At 34.2% G+C, this 19,515-nt stretch overlaps 1 protein-coding gene across 3 annotated transcripts in view; it reads left to right on the plus strand.

Annotated features, from left to right (window-relative positions):
- Positions 1-2,738: 2,738 nt before the first annotated feature.
- TRM9 (RNA-binding (RRM/RBD/RNP motifs) family protein) overlaps positions 2,739-19,515 on the plus strand; it is a 121,894-nt gene continuing 105,117 nt past the window's right edge. For all 3 annotated transcript variants that reach the window (XM_089815572.1, XM_089815570.1, XM_089815571.1), the window contains exon 1: positions 2,739-2,878. The gene's annotated coding sequence lies outside the window, so the exon portion shown is untranslated. The remainder of the gene's footprint in view (positions 2,879-19,515) is intronic.

The following is a 19,515-nucleotide window of genomic DNA, read 5'->3' on the forward strand; positions in this document are numbered from 1 at the left end:
ATATTTCTCTCCCATTGAATTGGGTTTCCCTTTGGGCTTTTTCCAGGGATAATTAGTCCAAAAATATTGTGTCTATTATTTTAGACATTTTCTATGTTCCTGAGATTTAAGTAGTGAAATTGTGGTTGCGTTATTTTTTAGTAGTAGTAGTAGTAAATTAACTTTTTTAGGAGTGAAATAATCTATTTAGATAAAACAATCAGTTGCAATAGATTTTTCACATGTATTGGATATAAATATTAGAGAGAACAAGATTGGTTACCAACAAATGTATTGTGGTCATTTAGGTTGCATAAATTATATTTTAAATAAGAATATGTTATTGTACTAACAATAAATGATTTTCTTTAGATTGTTGTAGATATCAAGTATCAAATGTAACACCTCTATAAATTGCAACATGCCTTCAATTTTTTTAAACTTGATGAGTGATGCTAGCATGTAATGTCTTCCAATACCACATGGGCTGGAGAGGTTCAACCTAACAACCTTTTGCTCTAGGTCATATGAGTGATTAACAAAGTTAGATCCCAAACCCTAATTTATATGAGTTATGAAAAATATATATTTAAAGTAATAATACAATTAAATTCCTTAAATTATTTTAGTCCCTTAATGTTTTTAAGTAGAAAATGACTCAAGAATTATAGCACCCACACATGTTTCGACTCCAGCTATCAGTTTTCATATAATTTCATTTGATTTTCAGATGTACAATTTTTAGTTCCTGATACTTATGCATTCATGTAAGTGTTAATATCACATTAACACTAACCAATCAAATCAAAAAATTTAAAAGATTATATCAAATCTCAAATGTTTATATCTTTTTCTAATTTTTCATAATTTTATAAATCATATTTTTCGTTGGTCCATATTATTTTTGGTAGGGGAGAAAAATAAATTTCTTCAACAAAAATACAAATATTTTCTAATCATTAATGTATGCATTAATTACAACTTTATCTTTTCTACATTTATGACAAGTTGATAAGATTTTATTTTTTTTCAATCATTTTATCTTCCACATCACACAGTATGTCTAATCAATATTAATTCTTAATAGCAATATAATTTCAATATGTTATATCTTTGTATTTGAATTTCTAATTTTTTAAAAACTTTGATTTTTTAATAAAAGTAGTTAAATTATTACTATTATTTTACTTTTATAAAAATAAACTAAACAATATTATTTTCTAATTATATTTTATAATAGTGTTTGTAATATGTATAATTGATAAGTGTTACAATTTATAAATTATATAATTTATTATTAGTAATATTTTTTATTTAAGCAATTTATCATTTAGTTTAAATATATTTAAAACTTAAATATATATTAGGCGGGGGCCCTAGCTCGGTTGGCTAAATCTTCCCTGTTGCAGGGGGTTGGTCACGGGTTCTAGTCTCCCCTATCCCCGTGGTACCGGTGGGCGTGCACCCGATTCCTGCAGTCTAATAAAAAAAAAAAAAAAAAACTTAAATATATATTTGAATATTAAATTAATAATTAAATTTTACATCAAAAAAATATACTAAAGAAAATAACCACAAAAAAGAAATAATTCAATTCTAAAAGATATATAAATTATTATTAAGTTTTTATAAACTATGTATTAAAATTAAATAGTTATATTCTATTTCTTATTTATTATATCATATTTATTTATCAACATCAAATTTATATGTATTACATTTATTTATTATTTACAAATGTACATATTAATTTATATAGATATTATTTCATAATTAAAAATAACTTAATTTTATGAAAATTTTGGAAATATAAAACATTAAATAGTGAATCTTTTCTAATTGTGTAAAATTAAACAATTAGTTTTACTTATAAAATATTTTTATATTTCAATACATTTCATTTTTCCTTATACAAATGTGAGTTTTAATATAAAAATTAAATTCTTAGTTTCATTAATTAAAATATAATATATTTTAATTTTTTATTATAACCATGATTTGATTTTGACTATTTGTTTTATTAATAAAAAATAATTATATTTAATTCTCTCTCTCACAAACACACATGCACAACTTATGTTGGTACCACTCTATCTTACTATTTTATCTCTCTTTATCTTCCTCCTCTATATTATCTATCATTTCTTCCTCGACATATATGTTTATGTTATTATTGTTCTATACTGCTATTTATCTCTATCTAATGATTAAAAATAGTGCGACTTTCATTTGATAATCAGGATGAGAATAATACATAGTTGGGGGAGTTTTCCCAACTACTTATGGGTCTATAGTAGCATGCATAACATGCTTAAACATATAATGTGATACTCCAAATGTTTCATCACTTTTTCAAATTCAATAATTCAAATATTGGTATGAATATCTTTCCTCATTGCATATATTATAAGTTGTCAATGTAAAAGGTGCAAATTTCTCTAAAGCATATGTATTGATCGTAGTATGATATTAAGTACTTAGTGCCATTTTAGGGACTTTGGCCTCTTATTCTTGGACTTAAATGTCCAAAGATATAATAATATAACACGAGCTTAACAACAAAATATGAGCCATCTTATGAGATCATAAGTGCAATTTTTCGGAGGAGAATTTAACAAAAAATATGAGTCATCCTATCAAATCACAAGTTCATTTGTAAGAAAAAATAATCCATTCACAATGTTAATTTAAAACTATTTAACTTTTTTTTTTCACTCATCTGCACCTCTACAACCATTATGCATTATGCAGGAATTCCTATGGCGTCTCTTGTTTTTCACAAAACAGAAACCATAAAACCGGTTTTCCAATTGTTGCGGCGGGGCATCTTTACTTCTGTTCAACGAAACAAGCTGAGGATCTTTAATAAGCTGAGTATTGAGAAGAAGCATTGGCTGAGGTGAGCTCATATTACCAGATATCATATTATTCCAATCCAATATAAGATTCTAAAAATACCAAACGATTTTTCTTTTGGGAGATCAAAAGAGTAGCCACAAAACTGTCTTACTTGGGAAATTGTCGTAGGATATGTTCTTGATCTAGGGCTTCAACAACACCTTAAATCTCTTTTTATGTTGAACTTTGCAAAATTTCTGCATTTTGCTTCTTGTTCATTTATTGCTCAATTCAACATGTCAAGAACCTAAAATATTAGGGTTCTTAAAATGCGAGGACTACGGTCAATCGAACACACGTTTTGCATCCTTTCGGGAATTCAAGTCTCGCATTTTATTCAGACAAGTAGGGTTTTAGATGTGTGCTATTAGAAAAGGCTTTTGGAAAAGCCGTGTACAAGTTTTCGGCTGTTGTTTTTAATTTCAAATCATAATCTATGATGAAGATGAAGAGGATATGAAAACGCTTAAACTAGTAATAGCATTGAAAGTTGTTATTAGAGTGACCCAACTCAATTCGCCTAAGGATCCATCTCTTTCTTGATCAAAAGTCCAGGTTATATGACTGTGCAAGTGACCCGACTCCAGCCGAATAGTAGGGGAGAACTATCTCTCCATTGATCATTGTTCTCGCGGATCTGACTGTGAAAGTGACCAATGATACAAATATTTATAGATATGCTGTTCATAAATCTAGTTACTTCCTTTAGTATTTGGTGGACAATCCCTAACTTACAGGTCTGGGAGTGCGTTCATTAGTACAAAAGAAATGTAAACAAATAAAGACTAAAATATCACATATCATCAGATAAACAACAAAACCATCTTAAATTTGAATATTAAATAAATTATAGAACATGCATGAGAAATAATATAAATGACAAAACCATCATATATTTGTGTATTATTTAAATTCTAAAACATGCGTGAGTGTCAAAACAATAATATCAAGTTTCAACAATAAAAAATTTTAAGTTTTGATCATCAAATGCATTCTCTAAATCACCAACGTCAGTATTTCCATCACCTAGATGATGTAGGTATGTTAGATGAACCAAAAGCAATGCTGGTACCAACTGCACTAATAGTGTGCACACTTTCTGAGTCCTAAAGTGCAATATGCTGAGAAGTAGAATTATCAAAGCGAATATGCTCTAGCTCTATAATCTACATCTTTGTATCCCCTTGCTTGTAGTCATGTTGTTTGTGTGAAAGGAATGCAAGTTGGATTGCACATGTACTAAATTTTTCTGCTCTTTTTAAGTGTAATTTATTGCACTTTTTATGGAGTGGATAAAAGAATAAGTGCTCCAATTCTTTTGTGATGTAGATGAACTAAGAACCTATGAACAGAAAGTGAAAAATCGAAGTTATACATTTATTAACAGCATTTTGAAAAAATAAAAATCTATAAACAAAACCTTAAGTACTATAGAATAATAAATTATTAATTGATAAACTAACTTGTGATAAAATTTTGATTGTGAGGGACTGCAGGTGTTGAAAGAACTGGCTAGGGAAGTACCACTAATCATGAGCATGCCTTTTAAACCTATCACGAAGAACCTCAACACTTGGATCATTGTAGTGCACAAAATCTGTGAACACGTTCGCAGTTGTATCTTGAAATTCATCTTCAAGGAAGAGTTCGAGGAGTGTTGCCTTGTACCCTTCTGCCACTTCAAAAGCTCTATATTTTTATAGGCGAGAAGCCTTCTTGGCACAAAACAAAGATGATTGTTTTAGTATTCAGGTATCAATGCAAAGCCAAGAACATGTAATGGAGTGATCATCTTGTTCCATGTCTCCTTAGGGTCTTGCTTTTTCACATTTTTGATGCTCTTCATCTTCTCAAGCATTAAGTTGATACCATCATATATCTCTTCAGTGCAAGGCTTGCCCATGTTAGTATAGTGAATCATGCTCAAGATGAGCTCAGTGAATCTAAAGAGATACTCCACACAATCTCAGTACAAGTCATCTACTATCCTCTACGCAATTTTTGCTACCATCTCAACGCTAATTTGTTTCCATATAGGCTAGTTTTGGCTAATCATCATATTAGAGAGTACCCCTCTAACTTTCACAAGTCATCTCATGATGATTATGTTATAGGCAAAATAAGTCTCTACAACCTATCATACAGATTAAAGCCAAAATGATTAAAAAAAAACTTTAAAGAAGTCAAATACACAACCTAATAATGAAAATCAATTAATGTAAATTTTTGTAGTATTTTTTTTTGGTCGATAATATATTTTTATATTATTAGAATATCATTTTTACAATATTACGTCTAGGCTTTATATTATAGCCTTCCTTTGCACAAACAAGTTTCATATCAAGAAACCACCTAACTATACATAATAACACTTCTATCCATCCCCTAAACCTTTTACCTTAAAAAACTAAAAACAAATACATCGTTGCAATTCATAATTGGCCATCGACATAAACATCAAAGCTGAAACAGAGTGTTCGCCACCTGTTCTTTTGTACTTTTTTCCGTTTTCCACTATCCATTCCATCACTCGGCCTTTGCTTTTCCTTGACGTCATTTCATTATCGCGCTTCTCTTCTTTTTTCTCCTTGGTCAACCAAAAAACTGCCCTAAAAACTGTCTTTTTTTCCATTGAATTGATCTGCATCGATGCTTTGTTCTACTATTCATCCTCAAAAAATTCCTTCTGCTGTCTCGTCTATCCTCCTCCATTGAAATTTAGACAGAAAAAATTTAAACTAAAATGGCTACTTTAGTTCTTCTTCATCACTCTTCCACCCTCACTGGGAATTACACCCTGTCCATCCTCCTAATCCTTCTTCTTCTTGCACTTCTCCACTTCCTTGGGTGAGCAATAAAAAAACCCCTAACCCTTTGATTGCTTTGCTCTAGGAAGATTCTTATTTCCTCCACCAACTTTGCCCGTGCCAGCTTTATCTTGGCTTTATAACTTTCCTTATCCACCCCTGTTGGCCACCAAAGAAAACCCACCCTGCCAATTCTGATGCCTTCCTCATAATTTTCGTAACATTCACTATAGTCAAAGCCTTTCCCCGGCCATGCCCATTCTAACAGGGATTCCATTTCCACAATTAAATTATCCGGAAACAAGTTTTTCATTACCCACTTCACCTCTTCCTCCGGACTTGCAATCTCTAACCCCCATGCCATTATTATTGCCGCAATATCTGCGTTAATCTTCCAATGATGGGAGGGGTTTTGAAAAAGCTCTCCAACTATTTCCTTAACGGCTTCCATCACTCCTGGCGTTGGGCATTTGAGCAGCAATTTCAACCTTTTGTCCTGCACCGGTCCAAACAAAGCCTTTTGCTGTCTACTAGTTCTAAAGGTAAACATCGCCTCTATTTGCCTTTCAATTCAGTCACTATCACTTCTTTAGATTCACTGTTCAGGTGGTTAGAGTAGAGTTTCTACCATTACTATATATTGCTTTCAGATTGCTTTCACACTAAGGAAAACGTCCCATCACCCATCCACACACATCAAGCGAACCCTTTTTTTACCTCTTGTCATAATGAAACCATTTATTGCTGATTTTCCATATCTCTCCATCAGTTTTCTGAGAGTCCTTTATGACGTCAGTCATCATTCCTTCATTTCTCAAAAGCATTTGACTAGTCTTAAACAGAACACCATTTAATCAATGCAAAAAACCACTTCATCCAATACTTCCCAATGGCTACAAGTTTCAAAAATTGGCTTTCCATCATCAATTAAACCTATTGCCCATTTTGAAAGAGCATCCGCGTCTCTATTTGCTTCTCTAAAAACATGACATATTTGAAATTCCTCAAACCCATTTAACTCTTCCATAATAGACGCTAACAAGTTTCCTAGGTGCTATGCGTGAATTGAGTTATTACTCACAACCTGCACAACAACTATCGAATCCCCCTCTAAAACAATTTATTTTCCTCCACATCTTTTTACACATTTTAAAGCTAACAAAGCTGCGTGGAACTCTATTTCATTATTTGTCCCATCCTGCAACTTTAAAGCTCCATACGCCACTGTCTCCCTTAAATAGTCCTTAATAATGCATCCTGCACCTGATTTCCCCGGGGTTTCCTTTAGAAGCCCCATCAAAATTCACTTTTAACCAACCTTTTTCAAGAGCTACCCATTTTGCATCCTCCCTTTTATTGGTTTTAGACATTTCTTTACCTTTAGCTCCTGCCTTTCCTATTTTAATCCCTGGCCACATTTTCCGAATTGCCTTGTCATAGTTCGTAAACACATATTTTGATAAATTTTCCTAAAGACTGCTACATTCATCACTTTTTCAATAGAATGAGCAATCCGTCTTAGAAGCTGATCAATTGTCTCTGATCTATCTTGAAATATCCTTATATTTCTTTCCTACCAAACCTCCCATATAAGAATTGAGGGACTTACTTTCCAAATGCAATCAAATAAGTTTCTTCCTCCTCTCGGCCATGAAATGAAGAAAGCCTTTAGAGAGGGGCTCCAAGGCCCTGCCCAACCTAATTTTCCTTGAAGGCAACTCGAACACTTTGCTGCTATGTCACAATTAACAATAAAGGATCAACACTCTCCTCTTCTTTTCCACACATAACACTTTTTGTAGGGCCCTGAAAACCAAATTTTCGCCTTCTATCCCTTGTTAGGATTTTGCCTTGTATTGCTAGCCATGCAAATGTTCCAGCCTTTAGGAGAATTTCTTTACTCCAACACAAATCCCCAGCTTCAAAACATTCCTCCCCCTTAGTGTCTAAAATTTCATATTCAAGCTTAACTGAAAATTTACCCTAGGCTGCTGCACACCAGCTAATCTTATCTTCCTTATTAATTATGCAAACTTTTCTTCTCTTAAATATCCCCCTTAGGGATTGTTGCTGTCCTTCAGAAAGGCCTACCACTGTCCAATCCTTCCACCATTTTTTCCAGATATGCCATCAATTTCCTCCATATAATTTTTCACATTCCTGCCCCACAACTCACATAATCTCTGTTTCATATCTTCATCCCCTATCTCCTCATCTAAAGATTTGTTTCCATTCCAAGAATCCTCCCAAAACTTTGTCCTATTACCATTACCCATGACCCATGAAATATGGTCTGTTATGACATGTCTGCATGACAGAATAAAATTCCATATTGCAGAACCTCTTATCGGATTTTGAATAGTTAAAATCCTTATATTCTCATTAGAATCGAAATATTTAGCTTTAAGAATTTCCTATCCACAATCGCTTTGCATCATTTGCCATTTGCCACACTAACTTAGACCCTAAAGCTGTATTCATTGTATGCCAGTCTCTAATTCCTGCCCCTCCAAACTTTTTGGGCTTGCATATTTTTTCCCATTTAAGTAAAGGCCACTTTTTCTCCTCCCCCGCTCCACTTCAAAAGAATTTCCTCATCTGCCTTTCCACTAAACTAATCATCTTCTTTGGGATTTTTAAACACATCATTGAGAAAATAGGCACTGCTGAAACCATTGATTTTAGCATCAAAATCCTTCTTGCAGAAGTCAACCACTTACCTTTCCATCCTTCCATCTTCCTCAAACATTTTTTTGCCAATCCCTTCCAAACTTCACTTTTATTTTGCCCTTGAAATAAAGGGATTCCCAAATACTTACTCGGAAGAATTCCCTGCCTTATATTCAGGATTCTTCCAATAGCTCTTCTTCTATAAAGAGGGGTGTTAAAAAAGAAGATTTCAGACTTTGCCCAATTTATTTTTTGTCTTGATACTTTCCCATAGATTTCCAAAGCTTTTTCAAAATTCTAGCTTCCTGCTCTGAAGCTTCACCCGTGAGAAAAGTGTCATCCACAAACTGCAAATGTGAAATTGGGTCCACATCCCTTGCCACCTTTACCCTTTTCCACAAACCTATAACCCTGCTGTCTTTAATTAGCCTCCCTAATACTTCAGCCAAAATTATAAAAAGGAAAGGAGATAAAGGGTCACCTTGCCTGATCCCTTTTTCTAACTCAAAAAAACCTTGGGGACTACCATTAACCAGCACTGAAAACCTTACAGAGGTTAAACATCCCTTTACCCAGCTAATCCATTCCTCGTTAAAACCAATTTTTTTTCAAAACTTTAAACAAAAAGACTCAATTTACCTCATCATAAGCTCTTTTAATATCTAGCTTTACCATCACTTTGCTGAGTTTGTTTGTTCTAATCGAGTGGATCATTTCATGGGCAATAATCACCCCTTCAAAAATTGAACTTCCTAGAGCAAATCCACTTTGTTCTTCCGGAATTACATCATTTAGTACCACTTTAAGCCTATTGGTGACTGCCTTGGAGATGATTTTATACACAATATTACAGAGAGATAGGCCTAAAATCCTTAAAGGATTTACATTCATCCCTTTTTGGAACTAAGGCAATAAAAGTATTATTCAAATCTTTAAGAACAAACCCCCCTCTTCTTGATTCTTCCACCATCTCCCATATTTCCTCTTCTATACACTCCCAAATGAGTCTAAAAAAACTACCTGTAAAACCATCAGGCCCTGGACTTTTGTCTTTTCCCAGACCCCATAAAGCCTTTTTCACTTCCTCGTTGGAGACTTCAGCATTTAACCTTGCATTTTGTTCATTTGTAATGTAATTCTAAATGCATTCCAACACTTCCTCATCGGAAGCCTCCATCTCATCCTCAACTCTTCCTCTGTCTTTGAAAAAATCTTCTACTGCTTTCTTTATGAAGTTTGGATCGCTAATCTCCTCACCCTCTCCATTTTTGATTGAAATATTTTTATTGTGGGCTCTTCTGATTTTAATTGAATTATGAAAAAACTTTGTGTTCCTATCCCCTTCTTTTAGCCATGTTTCTCTTGATTTTTGCCTCCAGAACGCTTCTTCTTTTAGCAAGGTCTTAGCATACTCTTTTTTTAGCCTCTTTTCTTCTTTAAAATCATCCTCATTCATCCCCTACTTGATTATTTTTTCAATCAATGTTTTTAGTTCTGCTTCCAACTCCCTTTTTCTTTTAAAAATGTTTTGAAAAGATTCTCTATTCCACACCTTCAGTTTTCCTTTTATATACTGAAGCTTCTCAAAAATTTTCAAGGCCATGTTTCCATCCTACTCAGGTGCTCCTGCCTGCCCACCAACTTTCTACCATCTCCTTGAATCCATCCACCCTTAGCCACGTGGCTCCAAATTTGAAAGGGCATCGGTCAGGAGTGAGTTCTTCCTGTATTCTTAGACTAATAAGGAAGTGGTCTGATCCATGAATAGGCAAAATCTCTGCATCAACAGACCAATCAACTTTTGTCCAATCTCCTCCTAAAAGGAACCTATCCAATTTTCTAGCAACATTTACAAACCCTTGTCTCCTATTATTCCATGTAAAATCCTCCTGTTTAAAGGGAATATTGATAAGTCCATTTTCCATAACGAATGATGAGAAGTCCTCTTGTGTAGTTGATCTCCAACCTTTACCTCCTTTTTTTTCTCCTGGGTATAAGATAGCATTAAAATCTCCCCCAACTATAGTGATTTCATCTTGTAAAATTTCGAACATTTCTGTTAGTGTTTTCCGAAGTTCCCTTTTCTCTCTGCTTTGAATTGGGCCATAAACATTAAGGTTATTGAATTCATATCCTAATTGCTTTGTGGAGACTTTTAACCACTGCCAATTCCTGCCCATCTACATTACAATTCCATGCACTGTCTCTTTATTCCATAAAACACACATTCCTCCTGAGGCTCCCGCTGTAGCCATCTACTCACTTTCCCATCTAAGCAACATTCTCCTCATCCCCTCTATATCATCCAACTTCATCTTTGTTTCTTGCATGAACACTATATTTGGTTTTGCTTGATCCAGGCCTCTCCTGATCAAGTGCATTTTGTTAGGGGCATTACAGCCCCTGACATTCCACGAAATGATCTTCATCCCTTCCAGGAGGGGTTCTTTCCCCTTCCCATTTTTAGTTTACTTTGACCTCTAGCACTTCCAGCTATCTGGATCAATGCATTGATTGTTCTTCTTCCCCTTTTTTGGCTATCCCCAATATTTACTTTATGTTTTTCACTTTCTGATTTCTCAATAGTTTGTTTTTCTTTAAGGGTCATTGTTCCTCTAGCCCAAAGAAGTCATCATCACCCTCTAAATCTCTATCTTCTTCTTCCTCATTTAGGCTCTCCTCCGAGCTTGATTCCCTTGAGCTTCCTTTTAGGTTTCTTATTGGAGAGATTTCAATATCCTTAAAACACTCTCCAATTCCCCCCTCCATTTCTCCATCCCACCCAGTCATATACCCTTTATTCTCCTCCCATTCCCTTTGAGATTCTTTTGGTCTTTCTGACACCATTACTATTTGGCATCCTTCCTCTTGGGGTTTTTGAGTTCCCTCTACTTCCCCTTTACCCCTTATTTCATTTTCTTCTACAGTTCTCTCTCCCACCCTTTTCACACTGTCTTCCTTGTTGGGTGGATATTTTGCAACCGACAGTTTTGGGTAAAAATTCAGTCGCAAAATAGGATGACCAGCCATAGCGTGTGAGACACAGTCTCTCCTACCTTAAAGGGAAGGGTCCCCCTTCTCACTGTTCCTTGGATCAACTCAAGGTAAACAAGAAATTGAGAGATTTATAAATAGGGTGTTACTATTATCTTTCTTTTTAACTTTCAAGAAAGGATCCACTTATTCGTAAGGCGAATAATGGGCAAGGATCTCTAATTACACTTCTATCATGAGCTGGAAATAGTGATACCGATAAATTTTAACTAACTCAAAGGCTAGCCAAAACGTACCAGTTTGGCTCCAAGTCCTGTTGTACTTTTATATGGTAAAATCTCTACAATTAGGGCACAAAGACTCCTAAAAGTAAGAACAATCTAACTATTTTGCGAATCAAGATGAAAATACAAGTTATAGACAAAGCTTCTAGCTATGGATTTTCACAATTGCTCCTATTCAAAGCTCGGGCTTCAATTGTTTTTTAACTCTTTTCTATCAATCACAAGATACAATATCAATAACAAAGATAGTACGAATCAAAGATAACTTGAATGAATTATAGACAAAGCTTACAATCCATAAAAGCAACAATTTCACTTAATCAAAGTTAAGTTTCAAATGCTCCTTTGTATTCACTTTTTCTCAAAATAGTGCTACACAAACAAAGTTCTGCTGGCACAATTTCTCCAGAGCTCTCTTGCATAAAGATAATGATGATTTTACAATAAGGGAGGCACTCCTTTATATAGGCAAAGAAGTTGAGGAAAAAGGGGAGCAAAAAGTGGGAGCAACTCAACCAACTTTGACCAAGTCTAATTATAGAAACTAAAGGGTTACATGCAACTACACATGCAACTCGCATTACATTTTTTGCATACATGCAATTCGCATTACATGCAATTACACTTTTTCATGTAATGCATTCTAAACAACTATGAAATAGAAATTACACAACAATCTTAAAGATTGCTTCTTAATGCCTTGAATTTCACAATGATGTCATGCACTGTAGGAAGATCATCAATCTCCATAGTCTTTGATATGGCTTCGATTCTCACTGCATTTTCATATGCTGATTGCACAACTTTGGAATTTGTTGTTGTATTATCTAACAAGTGTTTTGTCAAGGATTTGTACAAGACGAACTTGTTCATTGTGTGCGAACCAAAATCTTCGAAATCTACATCAGCATTGATCCTGATTGTATATTTTGAATTCACTCTTTTTGTTGCCAAATGATTATCAAGATTATCAGTAACACGGCATCCCAATTGCTCCAAATCACAAGTAAGGCTTGTTTCAACTGTTTGACAATCTTCAAGAGCCACTTGCAATTTTGTGATCAATTTTCTTAAGGTCTCTTCTTTGTAACCAATGAGTGCTTGAAATCTGAAAAACATTTCACATGACGGAAGAACGTCACATGAGACCATAGCATTCAGATCAAACTTAATGATTTCATCCCAATCCTCAAGGATTTCCTTCAGGTTATCTGCCTCTTGAGTCAGAGAAGAAATTAAGCTTAGGTCCATTCTGTTCATCTCTTTAATACACCTTAGAACTGCAAGTGTTTCTATGATGACTTGAACTCCTTCAACAATGATTTCCTATATCCAGGACTTAGCAGCTTCAATCAACCTTCTTTCTTTAGATGTTTGTGATGCAACAACAACATTTTGAGAAGATTGCTTCTGAATGACCTCATTCAAACGAGTTATTTCATGTTTCAACTGATTCTTCTTTTCCCAAAGCTCATGACTACTTTTTGATACATAACTGTTTGTCGAACAGACACCTGTAATGTCCAAATAAGGCATCTTGGACTCTTTTGTAATGGTATTTATTGTTAGCCAAAGTGATTTGGTTATAGTATTCCCAAACAGGTACTTGAAGACAATCACCTTTGGTAGAAAGACCTGAAAAAGACCCCATGGCAGCAGCAATGTAAACTAGATATGAATTCATGTAAAAAGGTACTGATGTTCTTACATTGCATATCTGCTGACAGATTGCAGTACTGATAAGCTCTCCCCAAAAGATGCGTTCTTTGTTCTCTATGATTTGAAACATAAATTTGTACATCCACGGCTCGAAATCAGAAGAATCCTTAAGACCACAGATCCTGCTGAGAAGGATAATGAGATCCTTATATTCTTGTTTAAAATTTGACCGATGAAGAATCTTTGGCCATCTGGAAAAATTGTTTCTCTTCTTGTCTAACCAGTAAAGGTTGACATACTTTTGATAACTGTCCTTTTGCTTATTCCAACAGGCCAATGATGATCTTTTGGTCAAATCAACACATTCTGATTTTCGAGGAACTTTGAAGACTTGTTCAATCACTTCAGGATCAAGGCTAATGATAACCTTGCCGTCAGTGTCTTTAATATTCTTCGTCTTTGGAGTCAAGCGCCGAGCACATCCGCAGACAAAATCAGGTTCTATGGCTGCCATGGGAAATGTAGAAACCAAATGGATGTTGCTTCTTTTAATACGTTTCATCTCATGTGTAGTTGGAGCTTCAATCCTTTGTAGAAAATCAGCTACATCTACGTGACCAATCTTGGTGTCTAGCACATTATCAAGAACAGACGTAACTGAAGAAGGAACTGCATGTGCCAATTCTTTGTCATATTGATATTTCATCTTGCCCTTGGATTTGGAAGGCGAGGACATTGCTCGTACTGCAACACAAAAATCCCAAAACACAAATACATCATCAGAAGGAATCTCTATGCAAGTGAATATCGGAGCAGCAGTGAAGATTCGGAAAGGAATGACTTTCAAAGATAAAGCATATGCATATGCAATGGAATGAAAAGTGAAATGGAATGAATGGAATGTGGAATGAAATGAAATGAAAGTGTGGATATGGAAAATGAAACAAAATGGAATGGAATGAAAATGTGTGAAGGTGAAACGCATGGGAATGCATGCAAAGTGAAAGTTGATGATTTCAAAAGTGACTTAAAGTTTTCAAAGCTTTATTGAATGAAACATGTGTATATGTAAATGCAATAAGTAATGGAAAGTGGAAAGTGAAATGAGATGTAAGTGCGAATGAAACGTACACTTTACGTGTATATGCGGATGCAGATGAAAGGTAACATGTAAAATATGTTATGAGGTGGAAATATGTATTTATTCATCTAAGTGCGAATGCGTATATGAAGATGGAAATGAAGGAATGGAGGCGAGATCATGAATTATATAGTCACTTTTGGAGAAAGAAAGAAGTCAAAGTACACGGAAAGCGAAAATGACATCTTTTTGTCTTTTCAAAATATGACTTTTAATCAAAATCAGACCTTTTGGATGCAATTACACGTAAGGCATTTCGTGTAATTGTGTTGTGCGAATGGAAGTGAAAAATGAGATGGATGAAAATGGAAATGGAAAATGGGATTATATGCGTGTTCTGATGGCGAATGAAGTGAAAAACATGTAATCTCATTTGTCGGATGGAATGTGAGATGTAATGACATGGAAACGGAATGTGAAAAATGATAATGCTTTTGCATGTAATGAAGGAAAAACAAGTTTTTGGAAAAAAACTTGCAATTTCTCCAAATGGAGAAAAACCGGCAAACAAACACACAAAAACAAAGCAAAAGAAAAAACATACCTTTGAAAACAACTCAAAACATGCCAAGATGCAATGCATTCCAAAGATGAAATTCGAATTTGGAACTTGGGGAAGAACCAAAGACATCAAAATGAAGAAGAAATTCATATTTAAAGGAAAAATGCACATTCTAAGGCAAAGATTTTTACAAATGACATACATTCAACAATTTCATGAAAAAAATCAGCAAGGATAAGCATGAATTAAAATGCAAGAAAGAAAAGGTCCACTTACATGAAAAATATGTGCCAAAAATGAAGGAAAAGATGCTCTTTGTTTGAAATCTTTTTCTAAAATGGTGAGAACTTTTCAAATCTTCAAAATTCGAATTATGAAGGGCAGCAAACAAGGAGATTAGTTAGCAAAATGCCAAAACATGTCCTAGATTAGCTCCTCCTTGCAACATTTTAAAGATTGCATGTTCTTGGGACGTTTTTGCCAAAACAAGCAAAAAAGGTGATCTTCCAAGTAAAACGTTTTGATGATTTAACACCAAAATAATGATCCTCAAGCAATGTAATCACCTAATAAGGTAAAAATGACTTGATTCCATACAAAAACGTGATCAAACTTGGCAGATTTATGGAGTTTTATGCAAACTCGTGCCCTAGATTGGGAGTTTCAAACACGTTTTTGGGTGCAATAAATTGATTTTTGATGAGGGCAAAATGATCATCTCTCCAAAACGTTTTGAATGCAACTGATTTCATCCAAATCCATGGAGAAAATCAAAAGTTATGATCAAAATAGGAGGTTTTTGGAGCAAGAACATGTTTTTTTCACATAATAGGACATTTTTGTATTCATTACATATTTAAAAACATGTTTGAAGACAAAATAGGACCTTTTAGAGTCCATTGCATGTTTTAAAATGTCTTGAGATATAATCTCACTTTTTGAGACTCATTGCATATTTTAAAATGTGTAAGACTCTAAAATCTCACTTTTTGGAGTCACTTACATATTTTAAAATGTCTCACCTTTTTGATGCACAAGCATAAAGACTCAAACTTTTCATGTCATTGCATCAAAAAGGTCCACTTTTATAAGCATTTGATGTAATGACATGAAAAAAGTCCTCAAAATGAGTTTTTATATGCATTAGCATGAAAAGTTTCCACTTTTCATAGTTTTTTACATACATATGCACATAAAATGTCCATTTTAAGGCTATTTTGTTATGTATTTCATTTATTTTTATAAAAATGTCAACAATTTGGGTTAAAAATAATATTTATGCATCATATTAATCAATATAATTTATAAATATTAAGTTAACGTGACATTTATATAAGTATTTGATTTAAAAGTCAAAAATTAAAAAAGTAACTATATAGTTCTATAGTCACTTTAAGTGAAAAATTAAAAAGTAACTCAACTTAAAATTATAACATAAAGTGCACTATAGTCACTTTAAGTTATAAATTTAAATGAAAAGAAACTTCAAAACATAACAAAAAGTGAGTAAATGTTATATTTTTGAAAAAGTGAATGTCAAAATGAAAATATATTATCATTTTTTTAATTTGTGTTGTTGCACCTAAAATGTCTACTTTTGAGGCACTAAAATGACCATATCTCTTGATTGACAACTTCGATCGACTTGTAGGTTAGACCAAATCGAAGGGGAAAATGAAAGGCATTACATGAGCAAATCCAAAGAACCAAAAAAAAGCAAACAAAAACTCAAAATCAAAGAATGGATTGTGAAGGCTTTAAAAATCAAGCAAAGGCTCGACAGAAAGCAAAACAAAAACAACTTGACGAAGGCATTCAGTAAAACAATTTGATATCCGAATTGAAATGAATTGATTGATTAACACGAAGCAATTGAATATCAAAATCAAGCTTAGAGAAACACGAAACTAGCTTGAAAAAGTTTCGTGCTGTTATTTGCATTTTGTGGTGACAAAATGCAGGACAACATTCCCTTAGCCTCAGTTACATCCTTATTTCGGCAGACTTAATCACCAACTCCCTCTACAAGTCTTCGTCACTCTTTTTTCACTTTGTGGTATATTTTTGGAGCCCTCACCGCTTTTCATATTTAATACTTTTTCTAGACCCATATCCATAATCTCGCTTTCCCTAGACCCTCGTTCCTGACAGTTATTTGCTCTTGTTTTCAGCATCATAACATTCTCCACTTTCAGCATTATCCCTTTTCCTTAGATTTTCACTCTCTACCTTCTCGATTTCTTTTATCTTGGCTATCTCTATAACCCTTTGGAGCAGCCTTACCTCTTCTTTTTCCTTATTATGTCCTTCTTGTTTACAACTTTCAGAGTCATGTTCCTCACAAAGGCAAAACTCGCAGACCTTTAACCTTCCTCCAAAGACATCGGCTGCCTCCAAACTACCCCATCAATAAAGATTGTAATTAGTTCCGGGATTGGATGGCTGTCATTCCACATTATACATATTCTTGGGAACATTTGTAAAGTTTCTCTGTCAACTATTTCTACTGCCTTTATAAATGTTCCTAGCTTGTTTCCAATCACTTTGTAACATTATTCTTGCCAGTTATCCTGAGGCAAATTTCTCAACCCTAATCATAGAGGGAGTTCTTTTATTACCTCCTTTGTTGGATCAAAATTCATGGTCCATTTCTTCATGTGAAACCCATATCCATCCATAAAATAAGGGCCACTATTCAAGATCTAGTCCTTATCGTGTGCTATATCAACGATCACCATACAAAAACCATTTTCCAGTGCTTTAAAGTCTTTCACTTCATCCCATTTCTCATGACACCATTTTTTAACCTTCTCTATTACAAGCTTTGGGCCTCCCCACTTTAGAAATAATGCATTTTTTTTCTAGAAAGTCACTCCTTTCCTTTATCAAACTGCTGTCCAGCATAACTTTCTCCACCGTGCATCTAGTCCATTGCTGGTCTTCACTCATTTGCTTCTCCTGGTTTTTCACTCCCTGTGGTTTTCTCAATTTTTTTGCTATATTTTTCAAAAACCAGATTCCCGCCCAAATTCACAGATGTGAATCTTTGCATCGAATGTCTTCTTCAACCATTTTCATTCTGCCTTTCTCTTCCATTTAGCCGTTTTTCCCCATTGTTTTGTTTCACTTTTTTTTTTCATTGAAAACTTTCTTGGAAGTTTCTGTTCCCATTTTGCCATCTTCCATTCCTATTCCCCCAATAAAACCTTCCTTCATGTCTTTTGAAAGGCTCCCAACCATTTCCAAACCTCCCAAACCTCTCATTATTCCTACTATTCAATATAAACCCTCTTTGATCACCTGGTCTCCAACGCACCGACATTTTTCAGTTTTTGTAGTATTTCACTTAACTATATAATGGCCTATGAATAAATCATTATATGAAGAAACATGGCAACTCAATACATATAGAAATACAAATTAAAAAAATGTCCACATGGGAAAATATTTGGATGACAAATAAAAGGGTTTTCAGTAGATATAATATCCCTCAGGATGAGAGTTGCAAAATATTTATAGTTATAATTTAATTAATAAAACTAAGATCAATAAATCATAACATTATAAAACTAAGATCGATAAATCATAACATTATAAATATTAGGATCAATACATCAATGCCATACTCAGCAAATTATATTGCAAATTTCTTAGACATACTTGTAAATAACAATATTAAGGTGGGCCTTTCCCAATATTTCCAAGAGTATGTAAATGAGTCCATCCTTACAACTCCCAACCCACCTTGAAGGCAGTCATCCTCTTTACCAAGCCCAAGAGGATATCGAAGGTGGGTCATCCATTCCACTTCTTGGCACATGGGCATAAAAGGCTAGCCGTTCATTCCATCTCAGGGTCGCATACTTGATAAGAGCATGAGAGGGGTTGCACCTTATCACTTGTCGTGGACTTGGAAGGAGTGCCATCCTTCCTATTTGGAATGTAATGTCCCCATTTTTAGCAAGTTCCTACAGTTGGCTTGGTTAGTTCACCATCGCGACCCTCTTGAGGTAACAGTGGGATTTGAAGGTCTCAGTTGTGGGGTTATAGGCTTTGTAACAACCTATGGTGTGTTTTGGTTTCGTTTGAGGGATTTACTATTTATAGTAAGTTGACTGTTAGTTCTAATGAGCTCAATTGAGTTAGAAGAGTTGAGTGATGCTCTCGTTTTTATTTTTGGCTTATGGTTTGTGCTCCAAGAATCTTGGAGGGAGCGTCTATTTATAGTAAGTCACCTCTTTAGTATCATAGCTTGTTGGAATTGGGTTGAAAAGTTTTAAATCATGGGCACAAGACACAATAGCCTTGTGTGTCAGAATATTATGTTATGGTGGAAAAGGTCATTTTTGGGAGCCAAAAACAATTAATAAATTATATTATAATGACACTTTATTATATTTTAATGTTGTGATGAGGAAGCTTCTTAAGTGGAGTTCATTTGGGAAACTTGTGCCATTTGGAGATTATAAATGTGAGCCCATTTGATGAGAAAAACATCCGATCATTTGTTAATCTTATTTTCTTTTGTTATTTTTGTGACACTTCTGAAGTCTTGATTTATTGTGCCCTTGCTGAGGTATA

The sequence above is a fragment of the Cupressus sempervirens genome, chromosome 2, assembly GCF_028749045.1.
Source record: "Cupressus sempervirens isolate cs-2001-9-10 chromosome 2, ASM2874904v1, whole genome shotgun sequence".
NCBI lineage: Eukaryota > Viridiplantae > Streptophyta > Pinopsida > Cupressales > Cupressaceae > Cupressus > Cupressus sempervirens.